At 36.2% G+C, this 15537-nt stretch overlaps 1 protein-coding gene and 1 pseudogene across 1 annotated transcript in view; one reads left to right on the forward strand and one right to left on the reverse strand.

Annotated features, from left to right (window-relative positions):
• Nucleotides 1-15537, reverse strand: part of LOC131020541 (uncharacterized) — a 1142091-nt gene that overhangs the window by 766960 nt on the left and 359594 nt on the right. The gene's annotated exons all lie outside the window — the stretch shown is intronic.
• On the forward strand, nucleotides 5953-6537 carry LOC131006514 (transcription repressor OFP15-like; annotated as a pseudogene).

The raw sequence follows: 15537 nt of genomic DNA on the forward strand, positions 1-15537 counted from the left end.
ACAAGTGCCTACGTCCACGGAGAAAAACAGATGGATTCTTTATTGATGAAGAACAAGAGATTACAGCAAGCTTCGAGTTCCACACCAATGGCTACGCCTAGCTTTACAACACTCTCTTCTCTTTTCCCTCTGAACTCACGAATTATGAATGCAGTTACATACTCATTGTGAGATACAAATTAGTGAATATAACAAACAGCAGCAACGGCGAAGATTAAAACTATTCAACGGCTGAGATGATCTGCTTTCAACCGCATAACAGAACTTAACACCTTAAGTTTAGTATTTGCAGATGAGTCCCTCCTCTCTCGACCTTAAGCTGAAATACCCCATTGAGCTTATTCATGATCACCATTTTACATCTACATACATATATACTAGAGCTGTCAAATTGACTGAGTCGGGGCCAGCTCGTCCCAGCTCACCGGGCTTTTGAATTATATTGGGTTGGGCCGGTCGGTCCAAAATTTGATCAGGCTGTAAATTAGTAAGCTCAGTCCAGCCCCTATCGGGCCATCACACGGTCGGACCAAATTAGCCCATTTTTTATTTCTTATATATTTTTTTTGCTACATAAATGATAAAAAAAAAAATTAAATCGATTAACATCAAATTAAATTATCAATTCACAAATATAATTAAAATAAAATAATTTTGCAATGAACTAACCATTTTCATTTTATACTCCCTCTGTCCCAACCAAGATGCTGCATATTCCTTTTTGGGTCGTCCCAACGAAGATGCTGCATTTCTAAATATAGAAAAAAATAAGGAATTTTAATTGCAGAATTACAACTAATTAATCACTCTCTCATTACATTATCTCTCCTACTTTATCACTTTATTATCTTCTCTTTCTTACTTTATCACTTTTATACTACACACTTAAAACACTAATCTACAACTCCTTAAATTCCATGCCGAAAAAAAATGTATCATCTTGGCTTGGACAAAGGGAGTATAATTTACTAATATTCGACCGAGTGTACCACATTTAATGGTTAATTTGCTTCAACCCTTCAAATTACTCCTTGTTGTATTCTTAACTATTCTGTTTACGGTTACATGCGTAATTATTTTTTTATGTTCTAAACATATATAGTTATAGTTTAATATTTCATATTATTACGTTTTTCGAAAAGTGGCATCACACCATTAATCACTGTCACTCATTTCACATTCAATACATATATATATATATATATATATACACAGAACCGATCACCTACCCACCGTGGGCATGCATAACGTGCCCACCATGATGTGGCAATTGTAATTATAGTAAGATAATTTTAATTAGAGTAAGATTTATTAGTTATCTTTCCTAATTAAAATTGCCACATCAATGGTGGGCACATTATGCTTGCCCACGGTGGGTAGGTGATCGGTTCTGTAGACCTGGGTCAGCGCCGCGCTCACCGATGACTCCACTTGCTCAGACGGCTTCGCGGGTCCGGCCTTCGATGGCCGGATCAAGAATTCCATTAGGACCCGGATCACCAATGTGGCGCAGGTCACCAGTAATGCACTTGCGCTTTGCAACAAGTTTGCCGATAAATTTTAAGTAGCTTCTTATTTGCTTTTTTTTTTTTAATTCTTACCAATATAATGTGTTTTTTTTTTTGTTTAGATTGAGTGGTTTATGTAAATTTCTATTTATTATTTGCGGTAGTTATCAAATTATGAGTTGACCGAATTTGAAGTAGGCGGTGGTTATGCATATCTTCATTATTTCCTTCTTTAATTTTTTATTAGTTTAATTTTCTTAATGAATAATTTTTTATCATAAATTCGATTTTTAAGACGTTTTGTTTTGTAGTTTAATGTTATGATTTATTTTATCACACAATAATTTTGTTCAATAAGTAAATACCCCATATAGTTGCAGAAACCACATAATTTATAGCATCCATTATTAATTTTGAGCAAACATTGATTCGAATAAACAAGTAAATATTTAGAATTTGAAACAGAAATAATTAAACATATATTTTACAGCTCATACTATTTCGAATAAGTAAATTAAAATTTCGAATATGAATATATAAATAAATGAACGTTAATTACATATTTTTTTAATGACAAATCATTTCGAATAAATACTGCTATTTATTGAATATGAATAATTAAATAAATGAATGTGAATTTTCATTACCGTAGTCATCAGTACTGGTGTTGGTGTTCGATTGTTCCACAATTTAGTGGGGGACATTAAAAACAACAAAACATTCTAGATCTACACATTAGAAACAACAAAACATCTTTGTAAAAAACTCAATAAGATTCATCAGTTCCAAATTCCAATCTTTCGAAAAACTGAATGAACTCACCGCGGACGACCTTCAAAAATATTTTTTATGCTGAAACGGATTGTGATTTTTGAAAACCTTGAAAATCTATGGAATAATGGAAGAAAGGAGTAGGAGTTATTTTCGGAAGTGATATCAGTTCCCGATTTTGTGTGTCCACTCTCACTTGCGTTTAATGTTGTTGAATTGGCTGAACTACCCTTATTTGAATATAAAATTGATTTATATTAATTAAACATGATTTTTAATTAATTTTCGAAATCAATCCTGGCCGCTACTTTCGCAAGATCTAAGGGTATGGAGTTATTCTCTATTCTTTATTTTATAGATATTCTCTATAGATCTCTAAAAATATATATATATATATCGGGAAGAGATCATATAGAACCCATTCTTTAGGTAGTATATAGATCTCAATCTCATCCATTTATTTTTTTGATCCAGTGGCTGAGATTCACCCCGCCTTTTTGATTCTTTTCAATTAAGAATCTTATGGTAAATGGTCAGCTGATTTTGTTTTGTTTCCTAAGTTATGTGATTTCTTCTTCTTCTTCTTCTTTTAAGTTACGCGATGCGTAGCGTGGTGGTAGACGATGGTGGCTGATGCGCAGCGGCGGTGGTTGCCGCAACAACTACCGGTGATTTCTCACGTAATAATTCGACGATTTTGATAAAATATTAATGGATCTATAGATATGGAGGCTATGGTAGTGGTTTATGGCGGAGTTTACCGGAAATCAGAGAAGGAGAGGGTGGATTGCAGAGAAGTTCGCTGGAAACACGAAGAAGAAGGTTGCAAATCTGGTGAAGGAAAATTGAAAAAGATTTTGCTATCAAAATTAAACCATGCATATTGTGTCAGTAAATCATGCATGTTTCCTGCATCTCGTATCAACGAACCATGCATCATTTTTTATGAAATTTGCTATATATATTTAAACTGAAATATGCTATGTTTAAATAGTATGAGAGATTTAGATTTATATGATTATTCAGTCACTTTAATTTCTAATGATAAAGTTGTCAATCACTTTCAAATAATGAAGAACAACAACCTTGATTGTTTCAGTTATTCCCCCATTTAATTCTTCAATGACAGCCAACCAACAAATAATTCAAGGCACTTTATTTCTATCTCAGTTTACTACCTCCAGTTACATGTTTCACACAGAACCAATGTTCATTACTTAGAAATGCATCATTTGAGATAAGCATGAATGACTTAATCAACGTAGTTTCAAAATCAGCAAGCTTGAGCTAATACTCAAGGCAAGAACAAAGGTCATACCCTCGAAGTAGAATAGCAACATGAACCAAAACTAGCACCCATTTTACCCTCTTGTGTATCAATCATAGACATACCATACTTCATCAAGAGGACCGACTTTAGTTAGTAGAATGGGTTGGAGATTTATTCAGTTGGGCCTTGCATTATTATCATTATTTAAGCCCAATTTTTTAATTCATTCACTTCGAACATTATCTTTGGACCGATTTTGTGGAGCTGGGCTGTTATTATTATTACTATTTGAGCCAAGATGTATTATATTACTTGGGCTTTTTATTATTTTTATGTAGGCTGCAGATTTATATAGTAGTGGGCTGCCATGATTTATTTAATTCAGGCCCACTTTTACTTATCTAATTATTGGGCTACTTTATGTTGGGCTTTTTAATTATTTGAGTCGATATTATTATTTCCTTAATTTCATATCTATTTAAGCCAGATTAATGAGCAGTATTGATTAAGCGATTAATTAGACTCAACTGCTTCTAATTACGGATTAATTTATTATTTGGATTATTAGCTATGTACTTTTAGTTGAATAAATAGAGCGAGACCTATTTAATTAGTAAGGGTGTTAGAACACCCTAAAATGAGCTAGCGGATTAATTATAGTTATTTATCTGATCTCATGAGACGAGCCTTAATTAGTTTATTTTATTTATTTAATCCAATAGCTAGGACTAATAATAGAATTTTTGGATTATTATTTTAGAATAATAATTCTTGAATAATTATTTGAGAATTTTACATGAGCCGATGTCTTATTTTATATTCTCGTCAAGGTCAAGCCCGAGAGTAAGTGTTGGTATAGGAGCTACTGCACCGAAGCAAAAGTTGCTATCAGGTGAGCTTACTTTCATATATATCAAATGACATTTAATGTTATATTTGAGCAAGTTATTCTTTTCAAAAGCAATTGAATTGAAATATTTTAAGTATTATCTTGCCATAAATGTTTTAATTTAGTGTATGATCTATATCTGTATTGGCTTTACCAATTTGATAATCGAATTTGGATCCCGAGTGGATAGATATCTTGCCGGTATTAGTGTACACAGTGACCGTGAGCCATCGAGCGGGTTGGCCGGTCAAGTGTCCACGAGAGGTGGCCACCTCTCCGACACACAGTCCCAGATATGATTGAATCTCAAAAGACTTAGTCTGATCAGACGAATTTTAAAAATCACAAATGAATTTAATAAGCTTGAACCTCTTAGCTAAAAACTCATTTGTTGTATTGTATGTGATGACATAACAATTTACAGTTTTTATAAATGATCCGACGAGCGGGATTTCTTGTCGTAGTATTATAAATGAACTCTTGGGATACATGTCTTCATACATGTAGTCATATTTTGTTATTTCGCTATGTACTCTTAAGTATTATGTCTTTTTAGCTAAGTCGGATTCATCCGAACTTACAAGTTTATTAGGTCTATATGACAAAACATCAGTTATCTTATGGATTTTCTTCTTTGACAATTATTTGAATTCTATCATTCATTATTTGTTCACTCTTTTTCTATCCCCGCTTCTAATATCCCTCCCTTAGTCATAGTTTCCCGACTTAACTATCCTTAGCTAAGTTCGGCTGTGACATCATTTCTCCTCGATTTTATCTCTCAAACAAATATCTTCTCTCTATTAAAAAATTATCTCTCTAGCTTATAAGTTCAATTATCCAAACACTTTAACAACTTATAAGCACTTGAGAAACTACATCTTTTAAGCTCTTGCAACATCTTATAAGCTATTAAAGGTTACAAGCTCTCTACAATAAGCTTAGTCAAACACCCTCATAAATTATTAGAACTTAAATTTAAGTCTATTAATATTAATATATTCCATTAAATGATTAATATTGCACTATCTATCATTATTCATATTACGAATATCTGACAACTTTAATTTATTAACATATTATCCAAGAGTTTAAAATGCTCTAACATTATAATATAATATCGCTTCAGATCTGGAACTCATAGATCTCACAGAGATCTGGCGACAATGTTGCAGTGGTGGAGTTCCTCGGATTTTGGAAAGTAAAATGGCGACGACGACGTTCAAGTGAATCTGATGATTATATATGTTGTCGGCAACAACGAAAAGGTAGTCGTCGAGGAGAGAGAGATAGAGTGAGAGAAGTGTCGACAATTTAGGGTTTGAGAGAGAGACAGTGTGAAAGAGAAAATGTGAGAAAAAAGTAAGATTGTGGATTTTTGGGCATACAAGGTAATTTTTGTCCACAAACCTTTTTTTTCCCGTCCGTTAAATGGCGTTTAAACGCCATTTTTTTTAAAAAAAATATATCACTCCTCTCTATCTCTCTCTCCAATTGACCTCTCTCCCTCTCTCTTGGATTCAAACGATATCTCCGCCAATAAATTCCTCTTTCTGTTCAAAGCCACCGATTCTCCCACCACCGCTACCTCAGCCGCGTCGCTGTGGCCTTGGTCGGCCTGCGTCATCAGCCCTAAGACTCTCTCCTTCCGCGCCAACGCCAATTCACTGAAACCCCCAACTCCTTATTCAACATCCGCCGCAACGAGAGCTTCTCCGCCACTGCGGCGGCGTCGCATGTATTCCCCGACGAGACCGCCGTGATCGGAGGCCTCTGATCCGATCGCCTCTTCTTCGAGCCTGGTGAGACAAGCTCCATCCTCAAGAGACGGCGCGGCGAAAGCGCGCACCTTTCCCTACAGTGGTGGCGGCGGCGGCGGTGGCAAAATCAGATCCTCGATGAGGGAGATGGTGGCGGCGCACGGCATCAAGCGCCGGGACTGCCTCAAGGAGCTGCCGACGTGTTACCTCAGAGTCAATGAGAAAGGCAATCACAGATACATCGTCAGCGCCTTTGTCGATCTCCTCATTCACCTCTCACTGCATGCGGTAAATGGTCTTAGTTTATTCATTATTGAAATTAGCTTCATAGGTTTGTAAATTTCTGGAATGAATAATGTAAGTTAGAAATAGAATTAAGGGAATTTTGCTCCGTTGGCTGAACTATGTTCGCCGGCACCGTTCAGTTTCAGGTCGTTGTATTCGAAGTGGAAAACTTGGTGGTGATTATTGTTTATCTTTGGGAAAAGGTGCAGATTGGCCCCCGAAGTAGTAGCCCCTATAGCGTATAACCCCTCTTACTCACTGTGTGTGCAACTAAACCCCTGATTTCGAGAAAAGGGTGCAAATTCCCCCCTCTGACCTAACGCCGTTAAGTGTCCGTTAACGTTTGGGTTTAATTGCACACTCTACTTCAGGGGTGGATCTGCACCTTAATTTTTTTTTTTTATAATTTCAGCAACCCACCTCCGGCATCAACTTAACCGCCCCCGTACTCATCGGCTCCAACTTACACTTTGTCAGCTCGCGCGCGCTCAATCTCTTGATCGTCGACTGCTTACCGCCGACATGCAGCAGCATCACCAACTCCAGATGTGGACCTGGATCGAATCATGCTTGGTCCAAATCCATATCCGTATTTTTTTACTTAGGTCAGGATCCGGTCCAAATCCATTAGGTCCAAAAAAATGAGATTCATGTCCAGATCCATTAGATTCACAGGGTCTGCAGTCCTGACCCGTATCCATTCTTTTTTCTCTTTTAAAATAAATTTACAAATATTAAATTAGCCAAAAATAAAATCATAATTATTATCTAGAGTTTTAATAATTATTCAAAAATAAATAAATAAATATTATATAGATAAATATATACACAATTAATATCATAAGATAAGCTTAAAAGGTTAAGGTGTTGGAGGAGATGCTGTTGTGCGGGGCGGTGAAGAAGCTGGTGGCGTTGCTGCATGTAAGCGGTGGGCAGTCGACAACCAAGAGATTGGGCGCGTGCAAGCTGACAAGGTGCAAGTCAGAATCGATGAGTAGGGCGGTGGTTAAGTTGATGCCGGAGGTGGGTTGCTGAAATTAAAAAAAAAAATTAAGGTGCAGATCCACTCCTGAAGTAGAGGGTGCAATTAAATTCAAACGTTAACAGACACTTAACGGCGTTAGGTCAGAGGGGGAAATTTGCACCCTTTTCTCGGAGTTCGGGGGTTTAGTTGCACACACAGTGAGTAAGAGGGGTTATACGCTATAGGGGCTACTACCTCGGGGGCCAATCTGCACCTTTTCCCTTTATCTTTTCTCGATTTCTCTGTCTGGTTCGAAAGTAGAAGAAGAAGAAGAAGGGGAAATATCTCTCTCCCATTACGCTCCCTCCGTCGAACAGAGAGGACGATGCCATTCCGATTTTTGATTGGAGATTCAAAGCTCGCTTTTTGGTGGTAGATTGATGACAATGGCTGTGGAGAAGAGAGAGAGAGGAGTGGGGCCCACTAGAAATAAAAAGTAAAAAAAATTATTTTCTGGAAGGCGTCTAACGTCCGTCTGTGGGCTGGGGTTAGTTGTATACTTTCCATCGAGTTTGGAGGGCAATTTGTACCAAATTGGAGAATGGGGGTATACGTTCTAGGGGGTCAGGTTAGGGGTATCTGTACATTAACCCTTAAAATAATGTTGGGTGGATAACAATTTTAAAATTTCATTAAAGGGATTATTGGATGCTATTAAATTGCAATAAAAATTTATCGAACTTGATGAGCTTGAGAAATAATTAGCATTTAATTTTAATAGATATCTGTCAAAAATATAAATAAATTAAGCGGATAATGCAATTATAGCTCGCTAATACGTGCCTATAATTTTAGGACCGCAAGAACTGATTAAGGCAACGGCATTACATGTTTGTTTAGATATACTATGTGATTGAGTTTGTTCACAATTGCAGTTCCTTGACGTCTTAAAATTCACTCGAGTGGTAAATAAGACTTAGCTCAAGAAGCAGAGTTGAGGCACCCAAAGACTCTCTTTTATAAAAGATCTTGAGTTCAATCCCGTCTACATACGGTATAATTTTTCTACTTTTGTGTAAGTAATTTTCTTATATTCGTGTGAGTAATGATCTCATACACAATTTAAAAATATCTCATATTTTTCGAGTAGGAATAAAAGTTACTTATGCCTCAGCTAATATAGATACGGATCGGAACCTGTGATTGGGTGGTTGATAGACGGATGTCATACTTACTGTTTACTCTAGATTTATTTAATTGCTTTTTGAAAATGATTTTTTTTTTTCTAATGACCGTTTTCCACTAGAGCTTTTTTATTTTTCTTTAGAAAATTTTAACGCGTCTCAATTCATATTTGAGACTTTAATCATTTTGTGATGTTCCTATGAACTCTAGGTCATTCAAAAAATGTACTCCCTCCGTCCACCAAAAATATGTCACAATTTCCTTTTTCGTCCGTCCACAAAAAATATGCCACATCCATTTTTAGTAGTAGGGTCCACACCATTCCACTCACATTTAAAGTGGGACCCTTACTCCACTACCAACTTCACTCACATTTTATTAAAACCCGTGCCGAAAGCAAAGTGGCATATATTTGGTGGACGGAGGGAGTATATAAAAAGAAAATTGTAAAAAAGGAAGAAGATAATTTTGGCAAAATATGGAATGCTATTTTATAAGACGATTAGGCTCAATCAATTGACCTTGAATGAAAGCCAAACTCATGTCTACAACTTATATAGCCTCCTTTTTATAAGATAAGACAACATCTACTACCTATCTTCAAATTCAAAATAGAGGCATGTTTCGGCGCATCTGGATGCACAATATCTGCACAACTTAAATTATTATTATTATTATTAGATATTGTAATAAATTATAATTAAAAATTAATACACTCTAATTGAATTTCATTAGATTAATGTATGGACACAATTTTTTGCCATTAAAAATAGGGTTAATTGCATGAAAATACACGAACTTTAGTCACTTTTTCATTCTGCACACCAACTTTGAAATTTACATTTTAAACCATGAACTTTGCATTCGTTCCATTTTTTCCTTAAAATTCACCTCCGGCCATCGGAAATCTGAGGTGGCGCCTTTTGGCGCCACGCGTATGTGACACGTCATTAATGTGTGCTGACGTGTCTTTAATACTCTCTCTCTATCTACTTCTCTCTTTCCACTGCCGCCGCCGCCGCCACTGCCGCCGCACGGGCCGCCGCCACCACTGCCGCCGCACGGGCCGCCGCCGAGACCCAACTCCACGTCGCCGTAGACGACGTCACTCAGACGAAGCTACAAACCTCTTCACTTCTACCGCCTCTTCACTTCTACCGCCTGCTACAAACCCCCAAAATTGAGCTCCGAAAATGGCGATTCCGATCAATTCCATTAAACCCCAATCGCAGTTACTCGCCTTCCCTTCTCGCGCAATTACAAACAAACCCATCTCTCTGAAACCCCCCCTTCAATCCCAACAGAGCCCTAATTCTACCCAGCACCAAACCCTACAAATGGCGTCTCGCGGAAGCCTGCTTCTCGAGCCAAGAAATCGACATGGTGAAGACCAGAGACGGGGTCTACGCCGCGAACTCGAAGAAAGTCGTCATCTTGTGGGATCTCGACAACAAGCCGCCGCGCGGGCCGCCGTACGAGGCAGCGCGAGCCCTAAAATCGATGGCTGAGAAATTCGGCGACATGATCGACATGGCGGCCTATGCGAATCGCCATGCCTTCATCCATCTCCCCTAGTGGGTCGTCCAAGACCGCCGCGAGCAGCGCCGCCACGACGCCCTCGAGCGGAAGGGGCTGGCGACGGCGGCGGAGCCATACATTTGCTCCATCTGCGGCAGGACGTGGAGACGGGTCTCGGCGGCGGTAAATCACATTCAACTTCTCAAACCAAGTCCAACAACGAAGCTGCAGTGACGTGGAGGCGGGTCTCGGCGGCGGCCCGTGCGGCGGCAGTGGTGGCGGCGGCCTCGAGCTGCGTGGGACGAGGGAAGCGCGGGGACGGAGGGAAAGAGAGAGAGAAAAGAAAAAGAGAGAGAAGTAGATAGAGAGAGAGTATTAGAGAGAGAATTAAATTAAAGACACGTCAGGACACATTAATGACGTGTCACATACGCGTGGCGCCAAAAGGCGCCACCTCAGATTTCCGATGGCCGGAGGTGAATTTTAAGGAAAAAATGGAACGAATGCAAAGTTCATGGTTTAAAATGTAAATTTCAAAGTTCGTGTGCAGAATGGAAAAGTGACTAAAGTTCGTGTATTTTCATGCAATTAACCCTTAAAAATATTATATTCTTTAAGTAGTACCAACATATATTACTCATTTTGTCCATGATAAGTGTGGTATGGATTGGAGGACACAATTTTTTAAGAAAATGTTACGAAATATGTATAAAGTAGAGAAATGAACCCAGAAAATTGATTTGTTAGGCAATTAATAAATAATTTGTGAAATGTATTTTTTATGTATATTAAGCATAAATAAAGTTAAAAATAAAAAAATATATATATCAAAATAAAAATATCTTATTTATTGTGGACGAAGAATAATAAAAAGACTACTGGTAACATGGATGTAGGGAATATATTTTACTTACCCTTTAAAAATGATAGGGCAGGGTGCATGGGAGCAATAATTAATTTCCCGTTATGCTGCTTGTGCACCAGAATATAATGCGACAGCTAAGAAACTATATTCAATCTTTTTTTTTTTTTAGAGCAAACTATATATAGTCAATCTTGTTTCCATTAAAATATCCTACTATCTTCTTTAAGTAGTACCAACCCACATACTCCAAAACATTTTATCCTTTGTTTTAGAGCAAACTATAGTCACTCTTGCTTATTCAAAATGATGTTTTTTCGAATGATCTTTTTACACTAGAGCTTTTTTATTTTTCTTTAGAAAATTTTAACGCATGTCGATTCAGACTTTAATCATTTTGTGATTTCCTATGAACTCTAGGTAATATTTTCACACTATATATGTTATTTTCTATATACTACATTCATTCGAAAAATGTATATAAAAAGAAAAATATAAAAAGATGAAATATATGGAATGTTATATATAAGACGATTAGGCTCAATTAATTAATTGACCTTGAATGAAAGCCAAACTCATGTCTACACCTTGTATAGTCTCATTTTCACAAGACAACATCTACTACCTATCTTCTATTCCCTCGTCTCATGAAAGTGTGCACTCTTTTCCATTTTAAGACGTTCCACAAAAATGTGCACTTTTTCTTTTTTGAACTCCTTCTTTCACTAATAAAAGTATGGGCTGGTCTTGGGTGCGACCGTCGCACCGCGCCCGACCCGGCCCGCAATCCAGACCCGGAATCCTAAATCCTAAATTATTGCATTTGTTTATAATAATTATTACTTTTAATAAGCATGAAATGTACATTTGTTCGCACAAATGTATACTTATATAAATATAGGTATTTTTCTTCATTTAATATACAGTATTATATTTTCTAAACCCTAAATTCTATAAACTAAACCCTAAACCCTGTAAACTAAACCCTAAGCGTGAACACTAAACCCTAATAGGTGAAGACTAAACCCTAAGTCTGAACATTAAACCCTAATAGGAGTATTTACTTTTAATAAGCATAAGATATACATTTGGTCGCACAAATGTATACTTATATTAATATAAATATTTACCTTCATTCAATATAAAATATTATGCATATCAATATACATTTATATGAACAAATGTATATATTATGTTTATTAAAAGTAACCATTATTATAAACAAATGTAATAATTATGAGTATGGGTCAAACCCACGCGGGTCAGGGTTCCGGGTCAGGAGGGCGGGTTTGGGCCGGGTCGACCCGTCGCACACCTGTGCGACGGTCGCACAGGAGAATTAGCGTAAAAGTATAGGCCCCCTTCTTCCATTAAAAACACACTCACATAACATTTATTAAAACTCATGCCACCAACAATCATGCACACTTTTACGGGAATGAGGGAGTAATTCAAAATAGAGGCATGTTTCGGTGCATCTGGATGCACAATATCTACACAAATTAAATTGTTGTTATTATTAAATTTTGATTAACTATAGTAATAAATTATAATTAAAATTAATTCACTCTAATTGAATTTCATTAGCATGTATGAACACAATTTTTTGCAATTAAAATATATCTTGTTTAAGTAGTACTAACATATATTACTTCTTTTGTCCATGATAAGTGTGGTATGTATTGGACGACACATGTTTGAAGAAAAAATGTGGCATGAATTGGTTGGCACAATTTTTAAGAAAATGTTACGAAATTAATGTGTATAAAGTAGAAAAATGGATCCAGAAAATTGATTTGTTAGACAATTAATAAATAGTATGTGAGATGTATTTTTTTTATAAATATTAAGTATAAAAATAAAGTTGAATATATATATATATATATATATATCAAAATAAAAATATCATATTTATTGTGGAGGAAAATAATAAAAATACTACTAGTATTTACTTCCCCTCTAAAAATGATAAGGCAGGGTGCATGGGAGCAATCATTAATTTCACGTAAACGTAATGCTGCTTGTACATCAGAATATAAAGCCAAGAAACTATAGTTAATCTTGTTTCCGTTAAAATATACTCTCTTCTTAAGTAGTACCAACCTACATACTCCAAAATATTTTAGTTGCCCTTTAAAAATGATAGGGTAGGGTGCATGGTAGCAATCATTATTTTTCGATGTTGGACTGCTTGTGCACCAAAATATTATGTGACAGCTATGAAATGGTAGCTAGTAAGCCTAATTTCAAGAAAGACAAAGCAAGAATATCTAGCTAGCCGGTCACAATTTCTTTTTTTTTTGTGGAGTACTAAAATTTTTAACCTCCAGAGGTATGGTAGAAAATCCATGACCCACTACAAGAAATATACTGGCAAATGTTTAAAACTATAACCCTAGGAAAAAAATTGTTGTTATAGAACGGTTTTAAAACTGTGGTCGTAGATATCTACAATCATTTAACACCGTAGTGGTAAATTAACCATTTTCTAACTATTGCACTAATAGATCACAGTTTTAAATTGTGGTAACAGATCGGAATTAGTATTAATCGGAAACGGAAAACCGTTGTCTTAGATTTTATATGGAAACATTGTTCCTTTTTTTAAAAAATTTGCTTGGCGTATACAACTTTCAACTGTCGATCGAGTACGTAGAATATATGTACATTTAAAACTATTTACACATATAATATTAAATACTCATAAAAAAGCCCTAGTTTGTTGGAATTGCTTCGTGTTTCATAAAAAAATTAAACATCTTCTTCATATATTCTTCCTTGGTGTTTCAAAAGAAATTCATCTTTTTCTTTCTGACTCGTCGTGAATTAATAAATCTCCTTCGCCAATTCCTCTTCTCCCTCACGAATCTCTCGACGGTGGAGGGTGTTTCGCCGATCGCTGGCACTGGTGCTTCGCAAATCTCTCGATGCCGGTGGGCAGCATTCCCGCCGCCGCTGCAGTGGGAGGCAGGTGGATTACTGGCGGGGTGACAGAAGGGTCAATCAAAGTTGGGGAAAATGGCGTAGAACGCGAGGAGGGAGCTAATGAGAAAGAAGGATAATAAAGAAAGAGGGAACGATTGCAGATTCCAAGCAATCTGTGCGTTCAACTGAGGAAGAATGGGGGAGGACGAAAAATTAGGGTTTAATGCTTAATTCTTGAGATTTAATTAGAATAATCAAACGTTGCGTTTAACTGCCAGAATGGAACAAGTATGAGTGTATGACGCGTGCCAACGAGCCACATCATCGCAACGTCAATTCTGATTTGGGGGAAAATAAAAACCATGGGAAAATAGAACAAATGTCAAAGTTTGTGAAATGAACTTTTTAAAGATCGTGGGGAAAATGAATTTCGGGCAAAGTTCATGATATTACATGCATTTAACCCTTTAATATTCATTACAATAAGTCTAACAATCAAGTTATACAACTACATGTACAAAAATTCAATATGTTCTTCAAGCATCAATTTTTGCATCTAAATTGTATATGAATTTTTTTTCATTTTATATCATCATTACACTAACAATCAAGTTACTCAATTACGTGCACAAAAATATAATATCAAAGTTCTTCATGCATCAACTTCTAGCATCGCCATGTTTGCAAAATTTGAAGTACAAAAAAATAATCATTCCCCTAGCCACAAAATTTCACATAAAACCAAATAAAAAGACATGGCTAATAAAAAACCGTGGTCTTTCAGCAATTTTTTTCTAATAAAATAGACAACAATTTAACCTACGATCACATTTTTCAGCTTACAACCACACCATTGGATGAAAAAACTACTCAAACATATATATATAGTCAATAAAAACGTACCAAAAATATATTAACCAAAAGGCCAAAATTCACTACAACATAGTTAATTAGTGAATTTTTCTCTTCATAAAAGAAAAAAAAGAAATCGTACACACAAACGTTTTTAGAACCTTTTGTCTTTTAATTTATCACCAAACCAAGGATATGGAAAACGTTTTTAATTAAAACCTAATCTTGTCTTTGTCCCACCAACCGAGGATGTAGAAAATTATCAAACTAATTAATTGGCTCACTCCAACCTAGCTATATTCTCTCTATATATACTGATCACCAATTAATTAATTCCACAACATATATCATTAGTTACTTCATTCTTGAACTGTTTGCAATGGACAAGTTTCTTCATTTTTTCGAAAACAAGAGCATTCTTATCATTGGTGCCACTGGCTTTTTAGCAAAGGGTAACATGCATATCACATATATGCACACAGCTCATGCACTTTTAAGTTAAGATTACAATGTAACGTGACACTTAATTATATATATGTTGTGTGTGTATCTATGTGAACTTGTAATTGAGAAGATAATGAGGGTTCAACCAGAAGTGAAGAAACTATATCTTCTTTTGAGGGCTGTGGATTCTTCGTCAGCTCTACATCTGTCACAGCCCGCCTTAACTAAGGATAGTTAAGCCGAGTGATCTACGACTAGGGATGGGGTTAAAGAATAAGGGAAAGAAAGGGGCATCATTTGAAAC

Source organism: Salvia miltiorrhiza, chromosome 1 (genome assembly GCF_028751815.1).
Source record: "Salvia miltiorrhiza cultivar Shanhuang (shh) chromosome 1, IMPLAD_Smil_shh, whole genome shotgun sequence".
Lineage (NCBI taxonomy): Eukaryota > Viridiplantae > Streptophyta > Magnoliopsida > Lamiales > Lamiaceae > Salvia > Salvia miltiorrhiza.